The sequence below is a fragment of the Leuresthes tenuis genome, unplaced genomic scaffold (genome assembly GCF_036924035.1).
Source record: "Leuresthes tenuis unplaced genomic scaffold, fLeuTen1.0.hap1 SCAF_13, whole genome shotgun sequence".
NCBI classification, from domain to species: domain Eukaryota; kingdom Metazoa; phylum Chordata; class Actinopteri; order Atheriniformes; family Atherinopsidae; genus Leuresthes; species Leuresthes tenuis.
Window position 1 is genome coordinate 1,643,895 of NW_027325367.1, and position 14,095 is coordinate 1,657,989.

Below are 14,095 nucleotides of genomic sequence, written 5' to 3' on the forward strand. Positions count from 1 at the left end.
CACAGGAAACTTAAACAGAGTCCAGGTTGATGCGCTCCTCTGTGGATGAATTACAGAATGAGCCAAGGCCCGAGGCCCAGAGAGGCGGCCGAGCTTCACCTGAACAACAACAAGGAAGGGAAGACAAACCGATGCAAACCGAGCCTCAGAAGGACGTCAAAACGAGTACAAATGGACTCAGTGAGAGATGCAGAACATCTGTACAGATGTTAAACAAAACCACAACAAATCTTTTTGCTCAATTCATTCAGACTTTATGAATCACTGAAGGGAAATCACATTTCTATCTTTATAAATGGATCAAATCACATAAAACATAAACCAGCTGAAGTGCAGCAGAGAGGAAGGCAGGAACCTTCAGAGGTCTCCATCTTTGGTTGGGCTGTTGTTTCTGTTGCTTAGCAACAGCTCAGCTGATGATGTCACACACAGCGTCAGCAGGTAACTCAGGTGAACTCTCCCAGGATTCCACCATCTGTTGTTACCCAGCTCTGTGATCCTCCTCCTTTACTGTTAGCGCTCTGTCTGCAGTCTCTGTCTGCCCGGATAGTCTTAAAGCTGAGCAGAGAGCTGTTAGAGCTGTTCCTGCAGCCAGGTCCAGGATTCCACCATCTGTTGTTAACCAGCTCTGTGATCCTCCTCCTTTACTGTTAGTGCTCTGTCTGCAGTCTCTGTCTGCCCGGATAGTCTTAAAGCTGAGCAGAGAGCTGTTAGAGTTGTTCCTGCAGCCAGGTCCAGGATTCCACCATCTGTTGTTAACCAGCTCTGTGATCCTCCTCCTTTACTGTTAGCGCTCTGTCTGCAGTCTCTGTCTGCCCGGATAGTCTTAAAGCTGAGCAGAGAGCTGTTAGAGTTGTTCCTGCAGCCAGGTCCAGGATTCCACCATCTGTTGTTAACCAGCTCTGTGATCCTCCTCCTTTACTGTTAGCGCTCTGTCTGCAGTCTCTGTCTGCCCGGATAGTCTTAAAGCTGAGCAGAGAGCTGTTAGAGCTGTTCCTGCAGCCAGGTCCAGGATTCCACCATCTGTTGTTAACCAGCTCTGTGATCCTCCTCCTTTACTGTTAGTGCTCTGTCTGCAGTCTCTGTCTGCCCGGATAGTCTTAAAGCTGAGCAGAGAGCTGTTAGAGCTGTTCCTGCAGCCAGGTCCAGGATTCCACCATCTGTTGTTAACCAGCTCTGTGATCCTCCTCCTTTACTGTTAGCGCTCTGTCTGCAGTCTCTGTCTGCCCGGATAGTCTTAAAGCTGAGCAGAGAGCTGTTAGAGCTGTTCCTGCAGCCAGGTCCAGGATTCCACCATCTGTTGTTAACCAGCTCTGTGATCCTCCTCCTTTACTGTTAGCGCTCTGTCTGCAGTCTCTGTCTGCCCGGATAGTCTTAAAGCTGAGCAGAGAGCTGTTAGAGCTGTTCCTGCAGCCAGGTCCAGGATTCCACCATCTGTTGTTAACCAGCTCTGTGATCCTCCTCCTTTCCTGTTAGCGCTCTGTCTGCAGTCTCTGTCTGCCCGGATAGTCTTAAAGCTGAGCAGAGAGCTGTTAGAGTTGTTCCTGCAGCCAGGTCCAGGATTCCACCATCTGTTGTTAACCAGCTCTGTGATTCTCCTCCTTTACTGTTAGCGCTCTGTCTGCAGTCTCTGTCTGCCCGGATAGTCTTAAAGCTGAGCAGAGAGCTGTTAGAGCTGTTCCTGCAGCCAGGTCCAGGACTCCACCATCTGTTGTTAACCAGCTCCGTGATCCTCCTCCTTTACTGTTAGCGCTCTGTCTGCAGTCTCTGTCTGCCCGGATAGTCTTAAAGCTGAGCAGAGAGCTGTTAGAGTTGTTCCTGCAGCCAGGTCCAGGATTCCACCATCTGTTGTTAACCAGCTCTGTGATCCTCCTCCTTTACTGTTAGCGCTCTGTCTGCAGTCTCTGTCTGCCCGGATAGTCTTAAAGCTGAGCAGAGAGCTGTTAGAGTTGTTCCTGCAGCCAGGTCTCTGCCTGATATTCCTGCTGTGTCCTCATCAGGACTCTGAGCTCGTCCTTTTTATCCAGCAGAGATCTCACATTTCCCCTGATGATTAAAGGAAGAAATGCTTTAAACTTCTCTCTTCTGCATCCCAGACGTCTCCTCTTCAACTCACTTTGATTTGGGGCTTTTATTCCAGGCGTTATTCAGCTCAGTTAGCTGCTCCAACAGGTTAACAACTTCCCTGTTGCCATGGTTACTCATCATGAGGGATCGATCATCTGCTTTTCAGTCGCCATGTTTATTGTTCATTACAAAGTCAACTAGAAGCCTTTTTGGATGTTTTCTGTGGGTGAAACCCTGTTTGCACAGATGTTTCCACCAGGAGAGCTCAACAAAACCCAGATGTGAGACAGGAAGATGGACGGCGTGTTATTGTACTGATGCTGTGGCTCATTAGGAATCACAGGCTTGTGTCCGACAACATGATGAATCATTTTTTGTCCCACCTGTAAATTTTAGGAATGAATGATGTGGAATGAGTGCAGATGCTCCAGTGTTGGGATGCTCCGCCTCCCTCAGGTGTCTGCAATACATACATAAAGGAAGAAATGCTTTAAACTTCCTCCTCCTTTGGTTCCTGCTCTGCATCCTCGACGTCTCCTCTTCAACTCACCCGTATTTTGGGCTCTTATTCCAGGCACTACTTGGGCTCAACTGCTCCAGCGTGCAAACAACTTTCCTGTTGCCATGGTAACGCATCATAGTAAATGTGAACAAAGTACCAGCAGAAATCATTCCTGCAGCAAAGCGTTCAAACCAGCAGAGAAAAAACACCTCAAACAGCTTAGTTTTCACATAAAATCACTTTGGAAAATCTACGGAAGCCGTAAAGAAAGGCAACAGGTCCGGAGCTGCTGCGGCAGGCGCCTCCAGCACCGGATGTCCTGCTCTTCTGCAGAAGAGGTGGAGGTCCTCCGACTTCCTTTCTTATTCATTGTCGAACAACTCATCCTTGAATTATGTCATCAAAGAAAACGATTCCTTCCTTCAAAGGTCTGATTCCAGCAAAAAAAAACACTGAACCGTTTTTGTCACTGGTGTCAAAGGTTGTGCTCGTATGCCGTCACCGAAGTATCACGAGGAATTATTCTAAACTAAAACCACAGACTTGGACAGAACCTCCTCCACTGAGCTGCAACTTCTTCCAAATTCTACAAACGATTCAAACATGAATGCTGAGTAAGTGTGGTCACAAGCTCCGTGAGATTGATCAGCTGCCGCTGCGGAAAACATCCCGAGGGCTCACACACAAAGACCAACTGCGCTGACATTTCGCCTCCCATCACCTGATCCCACAGCGTCCAACATTTCTCACACCGAGGGGGAAACGTGTGCTGCAGGACTGGGTTTCACCGCTTGCATTTCTCCGTTTCCTGGGGGTTCATTCACCATCATGAACCTTTCACCAGGAAAACTGTGACTCTGCAGCGGTCACCATCTCCAACGTATTGAGTCATGAGCTTGTGCGTGACCGAGTCTCGCAGCTCAAAGATAAACCACACTTTTTATCTCCAGGGCATCCATCTCTCTGACTGCGCCGCTTGTTTATAGAAATAAAAATAGAAGCAATGATTCTTTTAAAAACCGGCCCCAGATCCAGAGTGTTCTCACAGCTGTCACCGCGACAGGCTTCAGGTGTTGGATCCGCAGAAGCTTTCGCTTTAATTCACGGTTCGAGGCTGCGTCACGGCCGTTTTATTCAATATGAAATATTAAAAATGTAGAATATATGTTCACATGTGCAAAGGAAAAGCAACATGCTGAGAATCCAATCTGATGCAGACCCCATCAGCTCATATCTGAGCGTGTTGGATGCTGAGATTGTTAAAATGAGGTTTCTGTCAGGAGAACATACTGTTCACCCAGCTAAATGACGGCTAAAAGACAGAAAATGGCCACAGAAAGACAGAAAGAAGCGGCTCGGCTCCTGCTCTGAGGTCACTTTGTGTCTTTGGGGGAGATCTTCCATCTAATTGGGTTCAGATCTTTGCTCTGCTGCTGTCATCACTGATGAAGTGTGTAATGTCTGCATGGAGCTGCTCACAGCTCGCCTCACAGCTGATGATGCGAGTCTGGAGGATATCTGCAGGATGTGATGAACACAGCTGTGGACTGAGATGAGATCAGATTTCTTTCTGGGAGATGCTGGATTGGCTGTAATTTCTGCCTGTGACGGTCAGGACGGAACAGCCTGATCTCCCCCACAGAGACGCTTTTTACTCCTGCAAACACAAATAAGTGGCTCATCTTTACCTCCTCAAACCGAGAGCCTGAACTCTCCGTGCAAGCCCGAAATGAGTAAAAAGGAGAAAAGAATTATAATTCTAACTAAGTCAGGGTTTTCTTTCTTTCTGTTGAGACTCGATCTGAAACATGGCTTCATGCCGGATGTTCGGCACCAGAACATATTCTGCACCCTGTGTCAGCAGGAATAACTGCGTCCATAACCAGGGAGGGTTCCCTGAGAATGCAAACAGCCATTAGCCCTCCTTCATGAATCAAAGTCTCTGACAGACCATAAATCAGACGAACATCAGCTGAAGCAAACTGCCGCCGAGCGGCACAAAGAAACTGCAGAACCCAGCTTCAGCTTCAGAGCTCTGAGGAAACCACAGCTTCCCAAAGTCAGTGAGCGATAAAAAGGCTCCAGAGGATGGAGAATCTTTCGGTAAACGGGTTTGATTTGGTTTGAGGACAGCGAGGCGAGACGGGAGGCGTTCACCAACCTGAAACCGAACCGGAAGGATCCTGGATTCCCTCCTGTTACAGCTCACTCTGCTCCCTTCCAGGTTGTCTTGATCTTCCCTCCTCCGCACAGGTGTGTCTGATATCTGATCTGCAGGAGCTAAAGGGCCAGTCTGTGCGTCTTCCTTTCACCGCCACTGAAAACTTTAATATTCAGCAAAGCAAACTGGAATCTTCAAAGAGGATAAAATAAGTTTGAAACCTTGCTAATGTGTTTTTTAATTATAAAGGACATGATTGTTTATTGACATGAAAAGAAGGAAGGAATTAATCTGTTGAAATATCTGAGTTTGAACTAATCTCACATACAGCTCTGCATGCTGTCCTGGTTTAGCTGAACACAGACCTCCTCAGTGTTAATGAGAGGTTTATTTTTCTTACTTTCAGCAGGAGACAGATACCAGCAACACACTCAGTTTCCATCGTGTTCCTTCAGCTTCCTTTAATGACTCTTTTTAATGCTTTGAACTGAGTTTTTCACAGGAATCTGAGTCCATTCCTGCTGAATCCCAGATTCCAGCTGCTCAGCAGTCCCTGGTTGTCTGGTTCTCCTCTTCATGATGCTCCAACATCTGCAGCAGGAGACAGATGTGGCCTGCAGGCAGGCAGCTTCCTTTAATGACTCTTTTTAAAGGTTTGAACTGAGTTTTTCACAGGAATCTGAGTCCATTCCTGCAAAGTGTCTGATAGTTCAGAGTCTCCTCCGACCAGCTTCACTGTATTCAGAACCAAATGTAGGATCTGCAGCATCAACACTCAGTGAAAGCTGATTGGTTCAGCGTTTCTGAAACGAGATTTTTCTTATTTTTCTGTTTTTTATTTGGATTTTTGATCCGATGGAGCTGAAGGACGATTCTTTATGGTTTTATGTGTTATAAACTGGCAGCAGTTTGATCTTCTTCAGCTCAGAATTAACTCAAAATCTTAAAAGTTGAGAAAATAAACTTCTTAAGTCTGAGAAAGTTTCAACAAAAACTAAAATCTGTAACTTCTGTTTAGTTTGAAACTTTATTTAACAGAAATAAGTCCAGATAAATGAACCAAACGTAGAACCTGAAGCAGCAACACTCAGTAAAAGCTGCTCCAGACTCAAGTTTCCATCCTTCAGCTTCCTTTAATGACTCTTTTTAACGCTCTGAACTGAGGACACTGATTGAATCTGAGTCCATTCCTGCTGAATCCCAGATTCCAGCTGCTCAGCAGTCCCTGGTTGTCTGGTTCTCCTCTTCATGATGCTCCAACATCTGCAGCAGGAGACAGATGTGGACTGCAGGCAGGCAGCCGAGCTCACACACTCTGTGTGTCTGAAGCTGCTGGAAGTCCTGCAGAATGAGGTCTGGCATCGTCCTGCTGAAATAACCACGGACCTCCCGGGAAAAGACGGCACCTTGATGGCAGCATCTGTCTCTGCAGAACTCCAACATCCAGCTGTGCATCAGTGGTACCTTCACCCAGATGAAGCCCTCCATGCCCTGGACTCTGCTGCAGCCCCAGACCATCACAGACGCTGCTTTAAACCTTCCTCTGAGAACAGCTGGATGCTCTTTCTCAGCAGTTTTTCCCAGAAGCAGCTGAAACGTGGACTCATCTGCCCACAGAACACGTGTCCACTGTCTTTCTGTCCCTCTGAGATGAGCTGGAGTCCAGAGAACTGGGCCGTGGTTCTGCTCAGAGCTGATGTATGGCTTCCTCCTGGTGTGATGCAGCTTCAGCTCACATTTCTGGATGCAGCCGTGGACTGTGTTGAGTGGAAATGCTTTTCCCAGCTCCTCCTGAGCCCATGTGGCTGTATGGATCATGGTGGCCTGACGGTTTCTCCTGCAGTGCTGCCTGAGGGCTCCGAGCTCATCCAACAGGGCTTTCTGTCCTTGGCCTTTCCACACTGAGGTTTCCCCAGACTCCCTGAATCTGTTCCCAATATTCTGCTCTGTAGATGCTGAAAGACCAAAGTTCTTTCCAGTCTGACTCTGAGGAATATTTCCTGAACTTATTGATGATTCTCTGATGGAGTTTGGCACAAAGCGGTGAGCCACGACCCATCCTTGTTGGAGAGGTTGAACCTTTGGTGGAAGCTGCTTTTATACCCAATCCTGACACCCTCACCTGGCAGCAGGTAACCTGCTGCTTGGAGAAGCTCCAGAAGCTGTTGCTGATTGGAAGATGAGCCTTTTTCATTTCTGAAACATACGTTTTTCCTCCAGACACTTTAACTTCTGTAAATATAACAGGATTAACTGGGTTCACTCAGTGGCTATTTATAACTTTCAGAGTGGACGTTAAAAAAGGCTTCTGAGACTCTGCCTCCATCGTGAACCGCTGCCAACTTTTACATTTCCACTGCAGCCGCTTCATTTGATTTATTACTGAGCCGGTCGTCCTGAAGTTTCACCCTCAGCTCATCTGTGTGGGAGCTTTCTGTATTCTGGGCACAGTCCAGTCGCTGCACCTCAGGACTCCGCTTATAAAGCTTTGTCTGCATTAGCAGAAACAGACTGAAGGGCTGGAGAAGACAGTTTCTGCTCTAATGCTTCTCTGCTGCACAGTGGGGGCGATTTTACTGCAAACACCTGCTATTTAAGTATGATTTTAGATGCAGATACAGTGTGAGTGGCCATTTTGTGGGGAAAAATCAAACACATGAAGGTTTTCTGTTGACAGAAATGTTTTTAAATGGAGGCTCACAGCCTTGGATGTTAGAAAAACAGTCGGTCATTACCGCTGCAACCTGGTCACATGACCTGCTTTTCTGTGTTTCCCGTCATGTATTATCAACTTAAACTTAAAGTCTCACACATCACAGTTTAAGATTTCATTTCATGGTCAGTTTCTCCAGTCAGTGCACGTCCATGGGATCTGCAGCGTGCACGTTATCCACCACGAGGCTGTTCCAACGCTAAAAGGACACGAGTCTGAGCCTCAAGCTGAGTGAGACTGTTTCAGATGTGTTGGAATCAGACGTATGAACAGATTTTAGTCCAAACATCGTGGTTTCACTGAGTGAAACGGCAGCTGAGGGGGTTAACGGTACTTTGTGTTCATAAACTGACCCACAGCAGCAGGTACTGAACAGATTCACCAAACAGAGACGTCCTGCTGTGACGGTTCTGCTCACTTTGTTTGTTTCTGTTTCTGTATTTATCAGAAGCTTTTATCCAAAGCCACTTACAAATGAAGATATAACAGCTTTATAAAAGCTAACAATAAGCTACATAGAAGGAACCCAGGAGTCCGACTCTGTCAGAGGGGACAGAGTAGAGATAGGGTGCAGGCATAGAAGGAAGAGCAGAAAGATAAAGTGCAGAGATAGAGGGGGGAGGGAAGTACAAGGTAAGTGCTGGGATAGGAGATGCTCTCTGAAGAGCTGGGTTTTCAGGAGCTTCTTGAAGATAGACAGGGACGCCCCTGTTCTGGTAGCGCTCGGTAGGTCATTCCACCATCGTGGGACGACACATGAACAGAGTTTGGATTGTCTTAGGCGTGGTGTAGGAGCTGCTAGACGACAATCCTGGGACCAACGGAGGGACCCAGTTGGGACAGAAGCCTTTGCAAGAGCATTCAAGTAGATGGAGCCGTTCCATTAAGCTCTTTGTAGCTAACATCAGGGACTTGGATCTGATGCTAAGGGCAGCCAGAGGAGCTCAATGAACAGAGGGGGGGCGTGTTCTTTTAGGCTGATCCAAGACCAGACTTTGATGCTCTGGATCTGATTCCTGGTCGGCAACTGGAGTAGTTTCCTGACTCTCTGAAACTCGACCAATCAGGAGACACTTTATCCAGAGCCTCTGTTCTCAGGGGGAAGCTTCTCCCCAGAGAAAGTTCAGTTATGACGTTATGCAAAGCTCATCTGGAGGTACCAAGGATTGAGAATGAAATAATCACGTCATGTCCTCTTTAAGAGCTTCATCATTTATCTTTTATAAATTATCATCTGAAACGCGTCACACAGACTTAAAGATGGGAGACTCCAGGCCATCGGTCGCTCCTTTTTGTCCCTACTTTATATGGAAATGAGGTCCTCCATTCATCCTTTCCCCTCGAAGGACCTTGACTGTTTGGCTGAGTGTTGTAATCTCAGCCTGGAACAAACTGCAGTGGGAGTCCAGTCAGCTGCAGGACCCCGGCTTTGTGTCTGAACTGGGAGGAATCAGTGGGTGTGAAAAGTGCTTCTGCAGAACAAAACCGCTGACTTCCAGCGCTCTCCCTCCAAATCAATACTTCGCGGCACCTTTCTTGGAGCTTCGGTGACTTCTTCCTGCCAGCATGGCGCTCATTATGAACGTCTGAACAGATGCTGGAAGGATTCACTCAGAGGCTGATCCCAGAGAGTTTTGAATGTTAAAAATAACACTTAAAGGAGCTGGAAGCCTCCTCAGAAATAAGATGTTCGGTCTCTGGCTGAACGTGAGCCAAATCTAATTCAGTCTCACTGAAAAGATGAAAGCAGGGTGTCAGACGTCGCCTCCTCTGCTGTTTTATTCCCCGACACCTGCTGTCTTCACCCTCCTCTTTCTGGTCTTTCTCTCATCGAAGCTCTTCATCCTCCTCCTCCTCTTCGGGAAGCTCTTTCCCCTGTAATTGGCAGTGAAACAACCTGCTAACTGAACCGTTTCATGCAGGTGTGTGTGTGAGCGCTGCAGTCCCACTGAAGCGTTTAAAGGAGAGTTTTCAGATGGATTTTCCAGCAGCAAAGTGCTGAGTGGGCCGAACAATTTGCTCTTCCATCCCTCCTCTTTCTCTTCCTCCAGCCCTGAACCTGAAACAAACTCAGTGTGGCAGTTAGAAAAGGAGAAGCATCCACATGCTTTATTGTACAATATCAAACAGGGAGGTTTAGCTTCAGCTCTGACGAACAGAAAATAACAGATAATGAGCAGGTAACGTGGATAACAGGCTTCTGTAAGCTGTGAACAACAAGCCTCTGACCAGTTATCTGTCTATAAATCTCTGGTTTGGATCCTTCTGAGAGCGGAGAGAAAGGGTTCGGACAGATTTTAAAGGGAAAATCCCTCACAGAACAGAAAATGGAAAGAATCTGGCACCAAAAACTCACCAAACAGGAGAGAGAAGGTGGTGAAATGAGACTTTGTTCTATGCAGCAAAAACGATCAAATGAAAGAACCCGTCCAGCTGAGAGGAGCTGGAGCAGGTCAGAAAACTCATGGGCTGCATGTCTGAACTGTGTGAACAGCTCAAGTCATTAATGTGTCGGTTCTGGTTTCCAGGAGAGCGGTTTGGATGCCAGCAGACGGGTTATTTCCTCCGGAGAAAACGGTGGGACGTGGATTCCAGGAACTCCAGAAGTGTATTGTTTTTGTTGGGCTCACCGGGAACCTGTGGTCGAGGCCCTCTGCACCCGTTATACGCCTCAGTCACTCACTCACATGCTTATCATACAGCTGCTGTGTTGTCCGGTGCGTTTAATCGTTGTCCTCTTCCTGCAGGGGCTCCTGATGGTTCTCTGCCTGGTTTTCCCACAGAGGCAGAAGGTAGTTTTCTGTTTAGTCTCTTCAGAGGCAGCAGCTGCAGCTAAACTCAAACATTTACGCTAACTCTTCCAGAAGTCTCCACTTTGCTCTGGTCTGTCCAAAGGACATTGTTCCAGAAGTCTTGAGCTTTGTTCAGATGCAGCTTTGCAAACCTAAGCTGTGCTGCCATGTTCTTTTTAGAGAGAAGAGGCTTTCTCCTGCAGCCCTTCCAAACAAGCCATCCTTGGATGGTGGAATCCTGGGAGAGTTCACCTGTTTTACCTGCTGACGCCGTGTGTGAATCCTGATTAAAGGTTTTTATGTGCATTGATTTCTACAGAATATGTCACATTTAGGTACATTTCCTTCTTTTTTACAGATTTTTTAAAAGATGCCATCAGTCAGAAATGAAGTTTTCATCAGAGGAACAAAACAGCAGACTGGAATATTGGATTTATTCTGGTCGGCAAAGACATGACAGATGTCTCATTCCTCATGCATGACATCTGCTCGTTTCACAAAGGTTCATCAGCTGTTTGTTCACTTCCTGCCACTCGTCCTGAAGGCTTTCTTTGGGAAACACAAATGGATTCACAGTGACCGTGGATGGATTATGAGAAGGCCGCCCGTCTTCCATCAGATCCAAAGAGACCACAGGTAATTTTATCTGTGGCCTCTTTGGTTGCTTTGAGCCTCTTTGAGGTTGTGTTTTGTTCACTTTGTGGTCGCTCTCTGCACCTATTTGTGTTTCTTTGTCGTCCCATTGGGTCATTTTGGGTCATTTTGTGTCATTTTGGGTCATTTTGTCTCTAATTATTCATGTTTCTGTTCTTTTTAACCCGTTTGTGTCTCTGCTGTTTGAGTTTTTCCCCTTTAGGTCAGTTTTCTGTCTCTTTGTTGTTGTTTAGAGCGCTGCAGCCTTAAAAAATCCCTCAGACTCAGGGACCGAAGAGGTGAGGGGCCCCCAGGGCACCCGGGGGCCTGCTCAGTAATCCATCAATGGCAGCGACACATTCAGTGGAGGTCAGACGACTTTCACAGACAGAAAAGCACAGACAAACGTACGATGTTACAGATTCTTTGCAGGTACTGACTGACATTTAGACAAAATGCATGTTGAACTGATGTGTTGTGCACAGATTAAAAGAAAGAGTTTCCAGATAAACTCATTAGAAAATGGCTTAAAAGGAAATCTGAGTGGTGCAGACTTGGTGAACTTCTTTATTTGATTAAAGGGGAGTTTAAGCAAAGATTTACTGTCTGCTGTCTCATAATAAACCTGGCTTTGGTGTCTCTATCTGAGCAACAATCAGCCTGAATAAGCTGGTTTCACAGTGATTCTCTGCTTGTTAAATATGAGGAAATAAACTTTCACTGATCGTTATAAACCTCTGAATTACAGTTAAACATCACATCAGCAGTTAACCGTGATGATGCCCACAGGCTCAATGAAAAGTGACATGAAGGAAAATAAAAAGATCTCACATTTATCCCCCCTGAAAGTGTTCATCACGGACTCCCAAACGGGGCCCACACCCTGCTGCCTGCTGCTGGAGGGAACATCACAACTCCTGCACCGTTAAATGAAGTTTGGGCAGTGTGAGGGGAAAAAATCGATGCTGATCAATATCAGAGGCTGACAGCTTTCTCTCTGCACACAGTCCAAGGCGCCTGAAGCTTTTTATTTGTGAAAGAGGCCGTGTTTGGGGGAGAGGAGATAAACGCTCGCTGTTTGGACATTAATCCTAAAATAGCTCAGTGTTGATCCTGCAGAAATATGAAGTCTTTCATACGTCTGAGAGGCTGAAAGCAGGAGTTTTACAGCCAATCTGCATGAAATCATTGCATTTTGACCTTTTTATCTGAACATAAACAGAAGCATTAAGTTATCTTGATCTGAGCTTTTCTGACTTTATATTTACCAAACGGCACAATGAAAGAAAACTAACTGGAAACAGCCACGTTTCCACTCATCTTTATTGATTTTTCTTCTTCTGTACTTGTCTGTGATTCGACTGATTGATCTCTGGTTGTTAAAAGGTCGATCTAAACATCCAGATGTGACAACAAAATGCTTTTCAGTTTAAGAGTCAGTTTAAAGGCAGTTTTATCTCATCCCAGCTCACAGCAGAATGTTCAGTCATGACCAAACTAAAGACTTTATATCGTACAGATGAAATAAATGAGGATTTCTTTTCTTTTTCACGCCCGGTAACAGTTCAGTGGGACGTTTCACTCTGATTTTCACACTGCCTAACCCTAACCACACCATTCTTATCATTAAAAGACTGTTTTACCTGTGGAAGCTGGCAGTTTTAGGCAGAATGCAGGAACAGAGAAACATATCTTCAGTATCAGCTGGCACTGAATCAACTTTACGAACCCGAATCTTTTCACAGCACGACTTTGGTCGGTGTCGTTTGGGTCGTTTCTGCGTATTCTGCAGATGTTTTGGGGCTCCTGCATTAAACGCCACACTGATCGATTCCTGACCCCAAACAGGAAGCCGTTTACCTTCTAACCTGAACCGATCACCAAAATCTAAACAGAAACCGCCTAAAAGCGTGATATTTTAAAAGAAATAAGGTGTAGAAAGGTCATGAATGTAGCTCTTTCCCACTGATAAAAGGTCTAATCCCTGACTTCATCTGATCCAGATGTTGTCTCACATGCCCTCACATGGGAGGATAATAAGCAGAAAGAAGCAATTTTTGCTCAATTTAACTGAGAATAGCTTTTTGCTGAGAAAGTAGGAAAACATTTCCTCCATTTTTGGACATTTCTATCACGCTCCACTAAAGCTGAATGTTTTATTCCTGCAGTGGGGCCGAATTCAGCTGCAACATTTAGTGGATTCATGAGTCGAATCAGGAAAAATAACCTGTTTTATCATCATTTAAGTCATTTCTCAAAGCCTCTTGGTTGTGAGGATCTTCTGTATTTTGTGATTTTGAATTTTTGATGCACAAAACAAGTTAAATCGGAGCATTTCTCTTTGAATTTAGGGGAACTATCATCACATTTCTTTTTATTCTTTTGATAGCCTGCAGTTAGTGGATGATGAAATGATTCGTTCACATTCTTTTAAGAAGCACACAAACAGAAAATTGTGGTAAAATGGTGAAGTTAAAACTAATTCCTGGTGACACCAAGGCTGAGTAGGAGCACAAATCTCCCCATAGAGCCACACATGGTGTGTTCATGAGCTTTAGAGGTAGAAATCCTTAAAAGGACAGCTTCTGGTCTTTATTCTGATCTACTCTCATCATCTTTGGGCTCAGTCTTTGTCTTTTGAGCACAGACACGACGGTGATGCCGAATAAAGAAAGTGTGCACATCCCAGAGGATTCCTTTCAGGATTCCTTTCAGGATTCCTTTCAGGATTCCTGACGCTTGCTTTGTTGCTTGATTAAAACCCGACAGGATCGTTTATCTGTGTTAAAGATGAAGGAAAACTTCAGAGGAGCAGATTCGGTCCCTAAATTAAAATGTCTGTCCATGACGGTTCAGCCCACATGTGGAGCAGACTCGATGTGAATTATTCTTTCAGACATTTGCTCGGCTCTGCAGCCCACACACATCCCTCTGAGAGGCTGATTTTGACTGATTCTATTAGAAACTGTCGGTGAGTCGCCCGGAGGTGGTCAGAGCGCCTCATCAGTCAGACATCAGTGTTGTGGTGAAACTCAGAGCTGGTTTCAGGGTCCTTTAGGTGCTTCCTGGTGAACAGCAGCCAGAGTTCCAGCTTGTAATGCCACACAAAATGATAATAACAAAAGAAATGACCTTTTATTTCCATTTCACATTTGTGCACATCAAGCAAACTGAGATTACAAATATTCATCAGAGATGTTTGAGGGTTATTTAAGGTTTTAGACTCT